The 16992-nt window shown below is 41.2% G+C and overlaps 1 protein-coding gene and 1 long non-coding RNA gene across 2 annotated transcripts in view; one reads left to right on the plus strand and one right to left on the minus strand.

Annotated features, from left to right (window-relative positions):
* Positions 1 to 16992, minus strand: part of CPED1 (cadherin like and PC-esterase domain containing 1) — a gene marked incomplete at its 5' end in the record, with an annotated part of 112201 nt that overhangs the window by 31991 nt on the left and 63218 nt on the right. The gene's annotated exons all lie outside the window — the stretch shown is intronic.
* Positions 1143 to 15395, plus strand: LOC309379680. The gene is made up of 3 exons (XR_014172592.1): positions 1143 to 2142; positions 4524 to 4567; positions 14664 to 15395. It is a non-coding gene; the product is annotated as an uncharacterized lncRNA (long non-coding RNA).

Raw genomic sequence — 16992 nt, forward strand, 5'->3', positions numbered from 1 at the left:
ACCTTCTCCCTGTGACTGCATACGAACCAACATTTCTCCAGTGAAAATAGGGATGCCCGATTCCATAATAATAATTTTACTATTTACATCCCACCCATCTGACTGGGTTGCCCCAGCCACTCTGGGAGGCTTCCAACATATATAAAAACAGAATAAGACATTAAACATTAAAGAAACCTTCCCCTGTACAGATGGCTTGGGGGGTTGGATAACTCCATATTCTCCAAAATTTCTATGATGAAAATAAGGACATCCTGAGGAAAAGAGGGATGTTCCAGGATCATATTAGAAACCGGGACAGCTTCTCTAAATCAGGGACTGTCCCTGGAAAATAGGGACACTCGGAGGGTCTGCAACTGTTGGCTATGTATACTCTTCCTTTGTGATTTTTCCTTATTTATAAACGAGGGGCCTAAATAATTGAAATTTGGTCTACATGCACATTACTAGTTGTAGGAACATTTCCATAACTCACATCAAGTCAAATAATGCCCCAACTTTGTAAGTTTGTAGAAAATATAGCATAAATTTTGTTCAGTAGTGATCTCTCTTTAATTTCATATGGGAGAAAATGTGTAGTGTTCAAATCACCACTTTGGATTATATCTGCTCTCTTGGCTTAAATTAAAGCATAACAGTTCTTCTCTCTTTCCACCGATGAAGCATTTATTCTTGAGCTTGCACTATTTAAACCATGCCACATAGTTGTTGAAGATTAAGAAATCTTCATACCACTGTGACACACAACCCCTCTCCTGATTTCTGCCTGGTTTTCCCATGTTATTACAGTAGCTCCTTATTCACATCAGCTCCTTATTCACTGACTTGTTTGTCAGTGCAGAAGCCAAAATTTTGCACGGTGCTGCAAACCACCTTATTGTAGATTGAGTGATGGCTTTGCTGAACTTCCGCTGCCATTTGAAACCAACAAGTTCTGTTGTGTACTAAAGTGGGTGGTTAGTTAGACAAACCCAGAAACAGAAAACAGATCCTGTGAGCAGGTAAAGTTGTGGCGAACTGTCTCTACGTGGATAATGGGGAATAAAATAAGTTGATTTCTCCCATATCTCAAAATAGCACATCTCAGCCTATCTGCATGCACACGAAAGCTTATACCCAGAACAAACTTAGTTGGTCTCTAAGGTGCTACTGGACATTTTATTTTTTATTTTTAAATTTAGCACATCTCAGAGAGGCTTTATCCAAAATAAAAAAAGACAATACTTTAAACCATGCTCCTATTCAAAAGAACTCATGCTAGCAAATAATTAGGGTGAATATTTATGCTTGCACATTTCAGAGAAATTCCCTTGGGTGATGGCAGATGTCAGTGGGGGGAACCCTGGAACATAGTGTTGCAGTACAATGGGGTGGCATTAGACAGAAATTTAGAACTAGGTGGCAAGGGGGCAAAATGACTTGGGTAGGAGAGGATGCACAGATCTTTCTGGTGACAAGCCATAGCTTTGTAGTTGTGGCTTAGCCTATTAAAAAGGAACGAGCTGAATGCTACGTGATTCACTGCAATTGAACAATAAAGGAAAACCGCAGGAAACTGTTGTTAAAATGTTGAGTTGCATTATAAATGCACAGGATCTTGGTTGTTTTAATGAGGGTTACTGTACGTTATTATTATTGTAATGATATTGGGATTTACTATTATTATTGTAATGATATTGGGATTTACTAAAGTTTTACAAAAAAAAAATGTTTTGTTAGTTTTTTTTAAATGTTGACTGATGCTTCGCTTTTTATTGTGCAGGAAATGGACTTTGGTTAAGTCCAGGGTGGGGAACTTATGTCCTTCCAGTTGTTGGTGAGCTACAAATCCCAGTTGGTGATGCCAACTGAGATCATGGGAGTTGGGAGTTTAACAATATGTGGAGGGCCACAGGTTACTCAGCCTGGGACTATGTAATAAAGATCTCTGTGTTTGTCACATCCTTGAAACATCACTACGGCAACCCTTCAACCCTCCTTTTAAAAGTACAAGGAAAGTGGTCCTCTGAGCAAATTTGTACTGGCCAAAGTCAGTCCACATGGACAGAATGTTGTGGCGGGTTAGACTAGGGCAGCAGGAACCATATTCAAAGAATTTCTCAGCCACCTAGCTTTGTGGCGGTCACTATCTGTCAGCCTAAGGTAACTTAGGCTGGGAGAGAGAAGAGCAGATCAGTTAGCATTACAATAAAGAGCCACTGAGGGTCGTCAACAACTCCTTCTCCCAGGTGTGACCAGAGACCAGAGATCTGGAACTGCCCTGGGGGAGGGCAAGGGGCTTCTGGGAAGAAGAAGGGGGAGATCCATCTTGGCCAGGCAGAAAGAAGGACTGCCTGCAATGCTTTGGGCCATGCTGTGAGATCTGGACCCCCTCCATGCAGACTGAGGGTGTTAAATAGGCAAATAAACTCTATTTCTTAAAGCACAGCAGCCTCCACCATGTCTTCTATTCTCCAAAGGGACACAGAGCCTGTGTGGGTGCCTGAGATCCCATGCGCTCTTGCCACAGCTTAGCAGAGAGAGGGACCAGCGCTGGTCTTTTGTAACATTACTTTTGGTGAGCCCAAGGGAACTGGAAGAGCTGAAGAAAAGTGCTGGAACAAATCCGAGAGAGAGGATATGATGGAGCTCTATGAAGTTATCCATGATGTAGAAAAAGTGGATACAGGGAATTCTACTCCTCCTCTCATGATACTAGAATCCGAGGCCATCCAATGAGATTGAATGGTGGAAAACAGAATGGTACACAGCCGAACCGTGGAATGAAAATGTGGTGAAGACCATTAACTTAGATGCTTTTAAAGGGGATTTATGGGGGATAAGTCTATTAGTGGCTTCTAGTTTTGATGGCTATATGGTACCTTCAAGTTCAGAAGCAGAATGGATTCCAGCTATAGTAATGGTAATATTGCTTATTACCAGAAAAAGGTGGAAACTTGGGGCCAAGCTATCGGTTGTATGCTTTGAGAGCAAAGATACTTTGGTCTGTTCCAGCCTCAAAAACACACACACCATGATGTGGCAGAGTCCTGAGTCATCTACAACAAGGATATCTGCTAGAGTCTTTTTTTTTTAAAGAAAAGTTTTGAGAAACACAATTTAATAATCCAATTTGCTGTTTTTACAAAAGCAATTTTGCTTCTCTTTATTTGACCCATAGGCGAAATGTTCCTTGAACGCTAACAATTCTAACAAATCAATGGTGTCTACTTCAGGCAACCAGATACTCACAAAAATGTTAATCATATTTAATTAGTTTTACACAGATGAGTTCGTTCTAAATAACTGTGATTTGTTAATTCTAAATATTGATTCAGATATCAGATTAATTAAATTAAAGCAGTCGGCTGTAATTTAGTCATTCTGAAAATGAATCCAGAGGTCAAAAGATTGCATCTAGACATATGAATTAGTATATCTATAGATATCCTAATTGATATGTATAGATGCACTTTTCCTAAGACAAACTACCACTGCAGAGTATCAGAAACAATAATGAAAGCAGAATCCAGTAGAGAACCTCTACCCTAAATCCTATTGAAATGAATGAAGCAAGGTATATCCTGCCCTACAACACATTCATTTCATGTCCATGTTAGATCACACCCTTTTTAGCAGCTCCGATGCCAGAGATCTCTTCTAGAGGACAGCTATTTCATCTAGTCATTCCATTCATGCTTTGGAATACGGTAAGTGTGCTTTCCTTCAAAGACTATAAGCCACGACAAGTGTGACACTCTCAAGGTTACGGAAAGATAAAAGTGCTTTTCTAAATCACATGTTTGCATATGGCTGCAACGCGTGACCTATATGCAGAGGTCTGTGGTAGATACCCTCTGATTTAAAACCATGTTCGGTTCACAAAGGGAAAACGGCATATGTTCCACCAGGCAGCTAAAATGCGCTCTACGTGGGGTTACCTTTGAATGTGACCTGGAAACTACAACTAATCCAGAATGCAGCAGCTATACTGGTGACTGGGAGTGGCCGCCAAGACCACATAACACCGGTCCTGAAAGACCTACATTGGCTCCCAGTACGTTTCCGAGCACAATTCCAAGTGTTGGTGCTGACCTTTAAAGCCCTAAACGGCCTCAGCCCAGTATACCTGAAGGAGCATCTCCACCCCCATCATTCAGCCCGGACACTAAGGTCCAGCACCAAGAGCCTTCTGGCGGTTCCCTCACTGCAAGAAGTGAGGTTACAGGTAACCAGGCAGAGGGCCTTCTCTGTAGTGGTGCCCACCCTGTGGAATGCCCTCCCAACAGATGTCAAGAAAATAAACAACTATCTGAGTTTTAGAAGACATCTGAAGGCAGCCCTGTTTAGAAGTTTTTAATGTTTGATGTTTTATTGTGTTTTTAATATTCTGTTGGGAGCTGCCCAGAGTGGCTGGGAAGGCCCAGCTAGATGGGCGGGGTATAAGTACAGTAATAAATTATTATTATTATTATTATTATTATTATTATTATTATTATTATACCAGTAACATCTTTTTCTGCACACCCACTCACCTCTTTTAGGTTTAGAAGAGTTTGGTGATACTCAACAGCAAGCTCAATGCATTGTGAGTAGGGTTGCCATATTTCATATTTTCAAATGTGAAAATATGTAAAGTTGTTGAGCTTTCCTTCTCTTTTTGAGTTATTTTTAATGAAAACCGGCAAAATCTACACTTACAACATAGGCTGTCATATGTTCAGGACATTTCAGCAATTTCCACCCGGACACTGTTCCTGATGGCCAAATCCTGGCTACGTCCAGGAAATTCTGAATGTATGGCAACCCTTACTTATCCCTAACAAATGGCCACAGGTACTTGTGGCAGATGGTGCCATTTTGCATATTTAAGAACTGGAACTTAGGGAGCTGTGTTTCACAGATCAAATCAGAAGAATCTTTATTTGCATCAGGCACTAGCCATAGCAATAAAATAAAATAAAATGTACTGAAGATAGAGGTACAAACTTAAACTATACAAAATACATTTTGGAGGTTTACATCAATAATCACACTGTTTGCAATTAGTATATAATGGGGGGGAAATATATATAACTGAAGCTGAATCAGAAATTCTAGCTGAAGATACCTAGAGACTATAAGGGACCACTGTCCACCCTTTCTGTCCCAGGATTTGGGGACTGGTGAGACCTGTGTCTGTGCTTTAATATGACTTGTTTGAGGACAACTGCTGAGATATGCTGGCTTCATGGTTAAATCTGTCTATTCCTGCTCAATTTGTGTCCTAAATTCTATTCATGGGAACAGTCAGTTACTAACCATTCAGAGGTTCTGTGTGCACTTGATTTGTAACAATAAATCATACTGAGAGGTCATGGGGTTGCAAGTAAGCACTCGGATGGACCGTGGGAATGCTAGTAAGTTTCCTGGTGTCCAAGCACTGCTGAATTATATGCCTGTGCTTTAAGGGCCTCTCTGAAGGCCAGAGGAAATAGACCCCACAGGCTCCCATGAAAGCAAAAAAGGTTCATATTCCAGCATGGAAAATCTCCCCCTGCAGTTCATCAATAGCTGGAAGACCCATTGCTCTCTATGTGAGCCATCCATTGCACTTAACTGCCACTTAGGCTACAATTCTGAACACTTCCCTGGGAGCAATTCCTGCTGAACTCAATGTGATTTACAAGGGTTGCTGAGAAGGATGGGCAATGTTGCTGGAGAGAACGTGGGGAGCTGAAAGGAGGAAGTGGGTCTGGTGGATGCATTGTGAATATATCAGTGCCCCCTGCAGACTATGAGAGTAATTGCAGGCTTCTTGTAGAGTGGACAAAAGCTTTAAAAGACATTTCCCTTCCCCAGTCAAAACAAAAAAAAATATCCTTCCAGTAGCACCTTAAAGACCAACTAAGTTAGTTCTTGGTATGAGCTTTCGTGTGCATGCACACTTCTTCAGATACACACTATAAGTGTACACTATGAGTGTATCTGAAGAAGTGTGCATGCACACAAAAGCTCATACCAAGAACTAACTTAGTTGGTCTTTAAGGTGCTACTGGAAGGAATTTTTTTTGTTTTGGCTATGGCAGACCAACACGGCTACCTATCTGTAACCCTTCCCCAGTGTTTATTTCTTAGGGTCAGTGCTTTTTTTCCTGGGGGGACACAGGGGTACGCATACACCTGAATCTCTGTACTTTTGTCCATTTACTATACTTATTTTTCCCTACTTGAACTATAAGATGTTGATTTTCTTGAGTCAAAATGAGAGCACCCTAAACATTTTTTAAAAAAGAAAAAAAAGCACTACTTAGAGTCTATATAAAAAACCGGGGCAGTGGATATGTGTGCCAAGATTCATACTTGTAACCCAAAGTACATGATTTTAGGCTTGAGCACACAAGACAAGAGTACACATTTGTCACTTTTCTGCTCCTGCAGAGGCATTGCTTACAATTTTTTTAAAAAATGTTTAGTGTGGGTCAATGTAACAGCATGACAAGTTTTGTCCTTCTGTCCCAAAATGCAGAAAGCTAAAATTATTAGATTTCAGGCTTAACCATTCCACTAAATAGCCTGATGGAACATTATATAGATGAAACTGGTTAAATGCCTGGATCCTATAGCTTGTACACAGACATGCATCTGCTGCATAATTTGCCTGGACCCTTTCATATCGACTGGTCATACATGAGTGCAGAAGTAATGGGCAACTGATGTATGGACTTCTGATTATACAGGAGGGCTCATAAGCCCTATGTTGTGGCACGCAGCAATCTGGTTTGCTGGCATGAAATAGGCTCTAAAATATACAAATACAGTACCGTATTTTTTGCTCTATAGGACGCACCAGACCATAAGACGCGCCTAGTTTTTGGAGGAGGAAAACAAGAAAAAAAATATTCTGAATCCCAGAAGCCAGAACAGCAAGAGGGATTGCTGCGCAGCGAAAGCAGCGATCCCTCTTGCTGTTCTGGCTTCTGGGATAGCTGCACAGCCTGCATTCGCTCCATAACACACACACACACCCCTTACTTTTTAGGAGGGAAAAAGTGAGTCTTATAGAGCAAAAATACGGTAATTAAGTGTAGGAACTTAAGATTTCTAAGCCCTACCACAACAACTATCTCTATCTCTATCTCTATCTCTATCTATATGCACAGTGCTTTTTCCCCCTAAAAAAATGTTTAGGGGTACTCTCATTTTTCTATTCATATTGAAATACTGCCCCTCAATGAGGCCAAACTTAGATTCACAAAATGTTTAGAGATATGTGTATCCCCAGAAAAAAAGCACCGCATATGCACAAAGGAAAAATAAATTACAGGGACAAGCATTAAATGTGAAAAATATATTGCCCAAGTCACCAAATCTGTTGTTGCATATTTTCTCAATGCCACAAAGTGAACACTTTCTCTCCTGTGGCTAGTGATTCATTTTGCTTCCGGCGACCCACTGGCCCACAAGCGGGAAAAGTATTTCCACATGGAAAATAGGTGGAAACAAAAATTTATTGGTATCGAAACAATAATTAATAAGGAATGTCAGAAAGAAGGAGGAGCTGCCAAAACTGATTCCAGGCACAAGTCTTTCCTACTGTGTAAAATGTATTCACCTGGTGGGTTATACATTTAAATCCTGATTTTTATGTATTCGCCTTCCTTAGTCTATGCAGGAAGCAGACAACAGGGGATAAGGCAATAGTTCATTTTGTGAATGGGTGTTGAAGTGTTACATACAGCTATGTAACTGGCTATTGAGCTCCCTGAAGAGGCCAGGCTAGTTTTCCCCAAACAGTATTTGTACATACCTATAGGCTCACGTATTGTTATGTATTTTTTATTCTTCTGGTGTTCCAATTGTCTGCTGGCAAATATTGTTTAATAATCTGACAACTAATTTACTGCAGTATTTCATGGATAATAATTTTAGCCTAACCTTTTGGGGGGCTGCATTGTCTGTATGCAAGTATGTGGTACAGTGGCCACGGAAACTTTATAATTGTTGAAGGAAGTCATCGAATGATAGTTTGCTTGTTACATGCTTGAGTCAATGTTCATCTATTGCTGTTTGTGCTAGTATTGTTAGTTTTAGTTTGTAACTGGTTTGAAAGGGAAAACACCATAGGTAAAATAAAAGAAGAATTCCCTGGGTCCAGATTTGGGGCAAGTGAGAAAGACCCAGCAGAGATTTAAAATAACAAAACATGCAGCAATGTAAAGTGTAGAAATATTGGCTGTTAGACCTTTAAAATAGTCCCTTCTAAGTTCTTTCCAATATTCTCCACTTCTCTTAACATGGAAAGAGGCCACATGTTTGATTAACCTAAGAATGGTTTACTTAAAAACTCTTCAAAGGTCAGATTCATGTGCTTTTCCACACAGCAGCAAGAAAAGACAGGTAGTGAGGGATTGTGACCTAGGTAAACCTGGCATGACAGCTTGCTCTATTGTCTTAACCCCTTCATGTATTAATTAGAGATAAGCATGTTGATTATATGTGGCTGATTGACCCCACAAGTATCACATCCATTTTATTTCCATTTCTTTTTGTGGCATTCCCTGCTCGTTTATACTAGCTTGAGCATTACCTGGCCTCCTATGATTTATTCCAAGTTCTTCACATGCATTTGTAATGCATTTATATTGAGGACAAAATGAAAAATGGAGGAAAACAAACTGAAATCAAATCCAACAACGAAAGGTCGACAGCAAAGTTTGGGTGTGCAATGTCAAAATAAATAATGAATTTCATAAGCACCTTACAAGTTCACACACACACACACACACAGAGAGAGAGAGAGAGAGAGAGAGAGAGAGAAGCTATAATTAAAAGCAAGCAGCTTAATGCATCTCTAGAGAAATCACATGCTTTTAACTTTATTGTATTGTATATGTTGTGAGCCACCTCGTATCTTGTGAAACAGCTCTTTCATAAAATATAGCAATGAGGCTTACGACATATAAGATGCAATGAAATCTATCTATAAATGCCTAGAAAACAGTTTAAAACATCAGTAGATATTGGTGGGTTTAAAGAAAAATTCGTATTGTGAAGCCCTATCTAAACAACAGTGCAGTTTTTGGAAAATGTTTGAGAAGGAAAGGATGGTTTCTGCCTAAGCTCTATTCCAATCCTAAACATATTTGGTGGGGAGAAAGAGCCCTATTTATTGCAGCTGACTTTCCTTCCAAGTAAGGAACTGTACGGTTTTGCTCCCAAATGTTATCTATTTATGAAGCATCACTAAAGAGGCTGGAACCAATTAGTATGGTTATTTGGTTGCCCATCTAAGCCCATGAGGTCTGGGATGATAACCTGGCACTCGTCTTATCTGGATTGCTATATTTTAGATAGCAAAATCATCTCTTTTCCATGTTCCAGACTCTTGCAAGAAGGAAGTTCTCCTCCACGCTCTTGTCTTCATTTTTTGCTGCTCTCTTATATTTCACGACCCCTGAGCTAATCCCGCTATTGTTCCTATTAGCAAGTTTAAGCAGGCAAACTTCAAACAGGCTAGCAGTGGGTCACGAGGTTTAATGGGCACATAGATAATCATCTAAATTACATTTCTAGGGCTGATGGACCAGACAGGCTTAGAGGGTAACTTTACCAGCTTTCACTGTTAATCAGCAAGGATTGTGTGTCTCAGTGTGTATCTGCCTTCGCCTGCCTCCTGAAGGGCTGGGCCATTGGGGCTGATTAACAAAGGCAGCTGCATTAACTTTCCTCTCTCACTGAAGTTCGTTCAGGAGGCCCAAACGACATGAAAGGCAAACGCGACCACAGCTCAAGCGCCAAGCGCTCATCACTGTGAAATTATCCACCCTCCGCTTGCAAGATTACTATCGTCAGCAAAACAGTTGTTGCCAATTTTCACAATCTGTTAACACTTCGAAACTTGCCTACTGACTGATCCTCTTTCACCTCGATTGTGCATCTCATCGAGGGAAAAGTGCAGCAAGCTACTTCACATTGTCTACCGAGTTCGAAAGTGATGGCTTCAGACAGGCTCAAAGGTTTTCGGTGACTGTGTGCTCCAATTAATAGGGCTTCGTTTCAAGGCAGAAGGAATCAACCAAGCAAGAAAGGTTGGGTGAGTGAAATGAATACTCCCAAGCACATTTGTTTCTTGCAAACATGAGGCCTTTAAAAATGAGGGGGAAACACACCACAAAATGACCTTGTTACATCAGAAATCCAGACCCACCAAGTGTCCCTATTTTCCAGGGAGAGTCCCGAATTTACAGAAGCCGTCCTGGTTTCTGATTTGATCCCAGAATGTCCCGCTTTTCCTTAGGACACCCCTATTTTCATCGGATAAATGTTGGAGGGTATGGCAGGACACCCCCATTTTCACTGGAGAAAGTATGGAGGGTATGGAAATCCCAGTCTCTAGATCTGAATATTGCGTGAACAGTGAACGGTGTGAACAATTCTATGATTCTAAGCATCGAACCAGGAAGTTCAGGAAGGTACCTTTAATAATAAATAAATAAAATACTGTAATGCAAACAGTAATTTCAGTTGACCTGTTGTGGGTTTTTAGAAAATTATTATTGCAGCATTATTTCAGCAAGAAGCAGGATCCTTGTCACTGCATCTATTTCCCTTGAACTGTTAAAGATGCAGCTACTCTGCTTAAGGTTAGGAACTGGGAAGCAAGAAACAGTACCATCACCTACATATGTTGACAAATTCTACATTCGAATTCACATTTCAAATTCATTTCAAATGTAGCCCTGTAAGAGCACAAGAAAAATCCTGCTGGGTCAAGGCCAAAGCTCATACAGTCCAGAATTCACTTGACTTCGTAGGCTATGATGCTCTATAGTATAAGCACAAAAGAAGCAGCAGGAGGAGGCCAGGAAGATTAGAAGACATTCATGAGAAATAACTGAATTGTTGCAAGCGGCCCAACATAGCCAGGTCTCCGCCATAACGAGGAATGAGATCATAGCTAATTATAAGTGCCTCATCCTTGGAGGAGAACAGATGAGGAAAGGCTAAAAGCCATACAAAAAAAAGGAGCTTAAAGAGAATTTAAATTAGCTAAGTGACACACAGAGTTAATCCTTCCTCAGCCTGCTGCCCATTAATGAAAATAGTCTGCTGATGTCATTTCATTCATTTGTGACCCAACTGCAAAAACAGACTCAGCATTCTTAAAGTCTGAACTTTCAGGGCTGAGGTAGGTTTACAGCAAAATGGACAAAAGTAGATGAGGAAACCAGGCTGCCCCCTTCTTATAAATATTTCAAGGAACGAACAAAAGCAACAAGGAAAATATTTCAGATCAATCGTTGGGCGAGTCCTTGCCTAGCTTCATACATGGCTTTCATTTAATGGATTTTGAACCACTTTAAACTGTATCCACGGCCTCTATTTGGAGAGAAAATGATGCACTTGTTGGGCGATTGGAAAAGCTTAAAGGCTTGGGGATCCCACAGCAGACCCTGATAGCGACAGGCTTCGAGAAAGCTACGACTACAATTCGCCAGCATATCTGGGATGTAGAATTACAATGCCATATGAGCGAAATGATCAAACATCCAGCAATAAGGGACGATGGGAGAGGTTTCTCTCCAGCTAATTATCTGTCAGGTCTTCAGGTACCCAAATACAGACGGTCTTTTACCCCCGCCAGATTTAATGTTCTCCCTTCTGCCCTACTTCAGGGCAGATTTGAGGGTAAACCATATACAGCACGGGTCTGCCCTTGTGGCTCGTTGGAAGTTGAAACTGCTTCACATGTACTATTACGTTGTCTTTATGAGGATATACGTTTGACTTTTATTACACCTGTTGTGCAAAAGTCCAGGAAAGAATCGGAATACCATAGTTTAAAACTACTGCTAGAGGACAAGAATCCCAAGACTACATTAAATGTAGCTAAATTCTGTGTGTCTGCAATCAATCGCAGGAAGCAAGTGGCATTCCATAATGACCAAACCCCTAAATGTTAATTACAGGGGGCACGCTAATAATTAATTTTAATTTTTTATATTTAAACCTTTGTTATATTCATATTGTCTCTTGTATTTCTGATATTTTTTTAATGATCTATGATATTGTGTGTGTTGATGCTGGTCTGTGACCGTATTAATAAATTCATTCATTCATTCATTCATTCATTCACTTGTTGGGCGATTTGAATAGCATATCTAAGGCAAGCAGTACGATTTGGCTGAAAGGAACCATTTTGGAGAAGCAGTAGATCAGCCGTGAGCATTATTAGGGATCACCTCCTGGTTTGGACAACCTATGGCCCTCCTGTTCTCACTTGGCTTCAACTCCTATCCATCCCAGCCAGTATGGCCAAGAATAAGGCATCGTGGGAGTTATACTCCCAACATCTTGAAGGTCATAAGTTGCCCAGTCTTGTTCTACTCCCTGCAAGGACTGCCACATTTCCCTTCTGTGGGATGTAATCCATTGGTGCAGTCAAATGCAACATTCCTTATTTCCCTAGAGTGGGCACAGGCATGGGGGCATCCAGTCAGTGTAACTTCCTGTTCCACTGGTCTGGAGTTTTCCTTTCCCTGCATGTGACCTGGGAGATAAGCATGGCTCTGGCTGACTCCATAAAAGAGCAGAGTCATGCAGCCATTTTTCTGAGTCTGTTTAGTCTTTCTATTGTCTTGATTCTAGCAGTTTTGTCTTGTCTTCTTGTTTTGTTGATCTTTTGCTGCCATGCTGCTCTCTTGCAGCCATTTTGTATTCCTAATGTCATTTTACTGTCTGCTGGCTCTCAGCCAGCAGCACACAAGTTCAGTCTCCATATGAGATTAACTCACGGTTTCTTTGTGTAACTACCAAGTAAAGCCTGCCTTTCAGGGATCATATCATGAACTAAAATGTGAGTAAACTTTTTGTTACTTTACTCAGAAAGACTCTTGTGTTTTTCTTCTTTTAGGAGGGATAAAAGGGGACACCAGGAAATAATCTTAACTAAGAGATTCAAATGAATCTGCAAACTGGCTTCCAGCTATATGGAAGGGAATCTGCTCTGCTACATCATTCACTAGCATAAGTGAAGGAAGGATAATACTTATTCAATATATCCTTCTGTCTTTAACATTCCCACACCTTTCCCATGCCCTTTTTGTGCTGCTGTTGTTCCTCATTCCTGAGTGTCTCGTGCCATGGTTTTCAGGAGAAGGCAATGGCATTTCATGTCCTGAAGGCATTATGCAACTCAACTGCTTCATTTATTTTTGGAGGAACACAGTGTTCTAGTGATCTTTAAGAGGAGCCTCCTGGACCTGTTTGTTCACAGGTCCACCTAGGTCAGCATCCTATTTTTACCAGTGGCCAGTCATGTGGATCCAGGAATCCTACAAAGGTTGATGCCCACCCTCAATGTATGTTCCCCAGAACATTTAGACGTATACAGCCTCTGAGCAGTATTGGTCTTCATCCATCTCGATGCACTTCTGCAATTCTTTTTAAAAGCCAACTAAGCAAGGAGCCATCTCCACATCCTGTATCAGTGTGACTTCTACATAAGATTCACGTGTACAAGTTGCAGTACATGTGTGGGATTTTTGGAGTGCTGCAGACCAGGTGATGCTTTTATAAGGGTGGTTCTCTTTCAGCCATTCAGCATTTGTGGAATAAACTTAAGATATTTCCAGAATGCTCAAAAGGGACCAATGTGATGTTCTTCCCTGGTGGTGGGATAGCTAAACATACTTTTACCGTGCCCAAAAATGAGCTACAGTAATGGCACACAATGGCTACACAAGAGGATACTAAGATTCCACCTACTTTGCCAACTAATTAGAGAAGGGACAGAAAATGGCACATATCAATTTAGAAGGCACTAGAGCAGAGAAAGAGAAGTGTGCACTTTTTTGTTAATTAATGGGGACACTTAATTTTTATTTTATTTTTTTTGGAAGGGCTATTATTATTTTTAAGGGCTATAATCAGTTATTCAGTGATGCAGGCCTAGAAAAAAACAACAACACTTATATGGGCTTCTTAAGTGTAGCATTATTATTATATTACTTGCCTAAACTAGTGACTATAGGTTGTATTCAATCAAGTCATACTCAAAGTAGACCCATTGATATCAATAGATTTCATTGGGTCTACTCTAACTTAATTGGACGATTCAGAATCTGGTTTTGGAGACCACTCTACTGAGGATAAATTTAATATTTGCAACATGTGAAGAGAACTGCAAGATAATTACACAAGTCTTTCCAATCTGTGTACTTCAATATCTCCTTTTATGTGCCTCTTACACAGCTACTACAAAGTTATTTGAAATACGATGCTGGAAATGTGGAGCCGAAGTTGTAATTGCATTTTTTCTTTCTTCTTGAGACAGAAACACACATTTTAAACATAGTCCTTTCAATCCAAAGGAAACCCAGCATAAACCCTACAGCCACCTCTTAATTTACAGGGAACCCTCCTACAAGCCGGTCTAATGCAAACAATGGGAAACCCATGCTTCTTAAAATGCCATCGTAGGCTCAACAGTTTATCCCCCGACTAATTTGCTTTTAATGAGGATATTATGGGTACTGTAAGAAAGAGAAATAACAATAATTTGGTGCTCTTAAGGGCTGTTCAGCTTTGGAACTGCACACTTCTTCGCTGAATAGCCTTGAACTTAATCCAGGATTACTCAAATGCATGAGAATTGCTGGCAGACTGGAAACAACATCCCTAGCTCTCCCTTTGTGTTGCAGCCTTCATCACGGTATCGGCTTGCAGTGAAACTTGAATATCCTAACGGGATTAGACATGAAAGAGAAGAGTCTCAGGATTGGGCTTTCAACTGAAACCCCGCTGTGAGAAAGACCACGCCACTGTCTTTGACCTTTTCCTTCCTATGCATGAGCCCAGTTGTGCCTAGCCGAGGGTCTAAAGAAGACCCCGTCCCTTTGCTCTCTGTTTATCCTTTTGCTCCTAGAACAGGTGTCTGGTTACTAAAGAGAAAAGGCATGGAAGTCTCTGATCTCTGGCACAGGCAAAGCCCGCCAGCATGAGTAATGTGCTTCAGAACTGGAAAAAAAACACACAAAAAACACCGGCACTATAATATTCAAGCTATGGAGAAATTCTTGTGTGCAAACAGCACCTTATTTGCCTGCTCCCTCTCTAAACTCTAAAAGCAATCATTAGACACTTTAATGATATATAATGAATAGGATGGCTTGTTTCCGGAAAGGGTGCCTTCCTTAGAGTTAATACGAATACTGGCCAGGGTCCAAGGATCTAGCTCAGGCACACCCAAATGCCTGGGCCTGCCCTGCGGGAGTTTTGGCTTTCCGCCTTTAAATAGCAGGCTGCTGTGGTGCATCGCAAACTGCTTTGGGAATTCCTTCATTTTCAAAGCAGTTTGCAGAGTCTCGTGGGGGCCTGTTGTTCACAAGACGCAAGCCCAAAGGTCCCCTGGGTACATGGAAATAGAAACATGTTTGAAGTGTTGGCTATTTGCAGTATGGTAGCGCTGCAGAGAGCTTGCTGGGGAGACCATGCATTAAAAAGGGACTCAAAAATAACTTAAACAAGGTTTTAATAACAAAAACTCCTTATACACTAAATACATCAACAACAAACCAGACCCAAGCCCCAGGGTCATGGGAGAGCTAGATGCTGCTCCTTATATACTACACCCAATTGCTGACAGAGCTTAATCAATACAACTCAGCAGCACCTGCTATGTTTCACAGCTGTAAAGCTGGGTCTCGTTATTTTGCTCTGGCCCCTTAAAGACATACACATTGGATGGAACAATGATGAACCTTTACATTTAAAGAAACCATTCAACATGAAGCGGCATGCCACACGCTCACAATTTGCACAGACGTTCCTGCTGTTCTCCTGAAAGGCCTTAAGTCCGGACTGCTATAACACAATTTGAACTGAAGCAACGTTTGGACAATGAAGTATATGTATTAACCAAAAGTCAATCACTTTCGTAAAATGGCTAGTAAGGTGACGCCTTCCCTCCGGCCTCTCTTATGGTTTCACCTGCACAGTGAGCGAGTTTTGAAGAAACGACACAGGAATCTGCCTTGTATCAAGTCGGACCATTAGAGCATAAGAAGAGGCTCCTGGATCAGGCCAATGGCTCATCTAGTTCAGCATCCTGTTCTGACAGTGGTCTGCTTGGACTACTGCAATGCGCTCCAACGTGGGGCTACCTTTGAAGGTGACCTGGAAATTACAACTAATCCAGAATGCGGCAGCTAGACTGGTGACTGGGAGTGACCGCCGAGACCACATAACACCGGTCCTGAAAGACCTACATTGGCTCCCAGTACATTTCCGAGCACAATTCAAAGTGTTGGTGCTGACCTTTACAGCTCTAAACAGCCTCGACCCAGTATACCTGAAGGAGCGTCTCCACCCCCATTGTTCAGCCCGGACACTGAGGTCCAGCTCCGAGGGCCTTCTGGTGGTTCTGTCACTGTGAGAAGTGAGGTTACAGGGAACCAGGCAGAGGGCCTTCTCGGTGGTGGCGCCCGCCCTGTGGAACACCCTCCCATCAGATGTCAAGAAAATAAACAACTATCTGAGTTTTAGAAGACATCTGAAGGCAGCCCTGTTTTAGGGAAGTTTTTAATGTTTGATCTTTTATCGTGTTTTTAATATTCTGTTGGGAGCTGTCCAGAGTGGTTGGGGAAACCCAGCCAGATGGGTGGGTTATAAATTATAAATTATTATTATTATTATTATTATTATTATTATTATTATTATTATTATTATTATTATTATTATCCTGCAACTGTTTGGAATTCTATGATCGGTTGCAAATTACACATGCCCTACTGTTGCAGTGTGGACAGACGTAATAGGGACTATCCAAGCACGCAATCATCCACATGCACTTGGGAGTTGCTTTTGAGGACTTGCAAAAGTAGGAAGCCTCTGAAGCAGTTGGGAACTGAGAAATATGGCCCAGGAAGAGGAAAAAGGATTGACTGAAACTGCGGAGGCAAGTGAAAACATGCGATCCACAGACAACAGAGAGGAGATCCTAAAACATTATAGGACAATTTGATTCCTTTG

Source organism: Podarcis melisellensis (assembly GCF_964234715.1).
Source record: "Podarcis melisellensis genome assembly, chromosome: 10".
Taxonomy (NCBI): Eukaryota; Metazoa; Chordata; class Lepidosauria; order Squamata; family Lacertidae; genus Podarcis; species Podarcis melisellensis.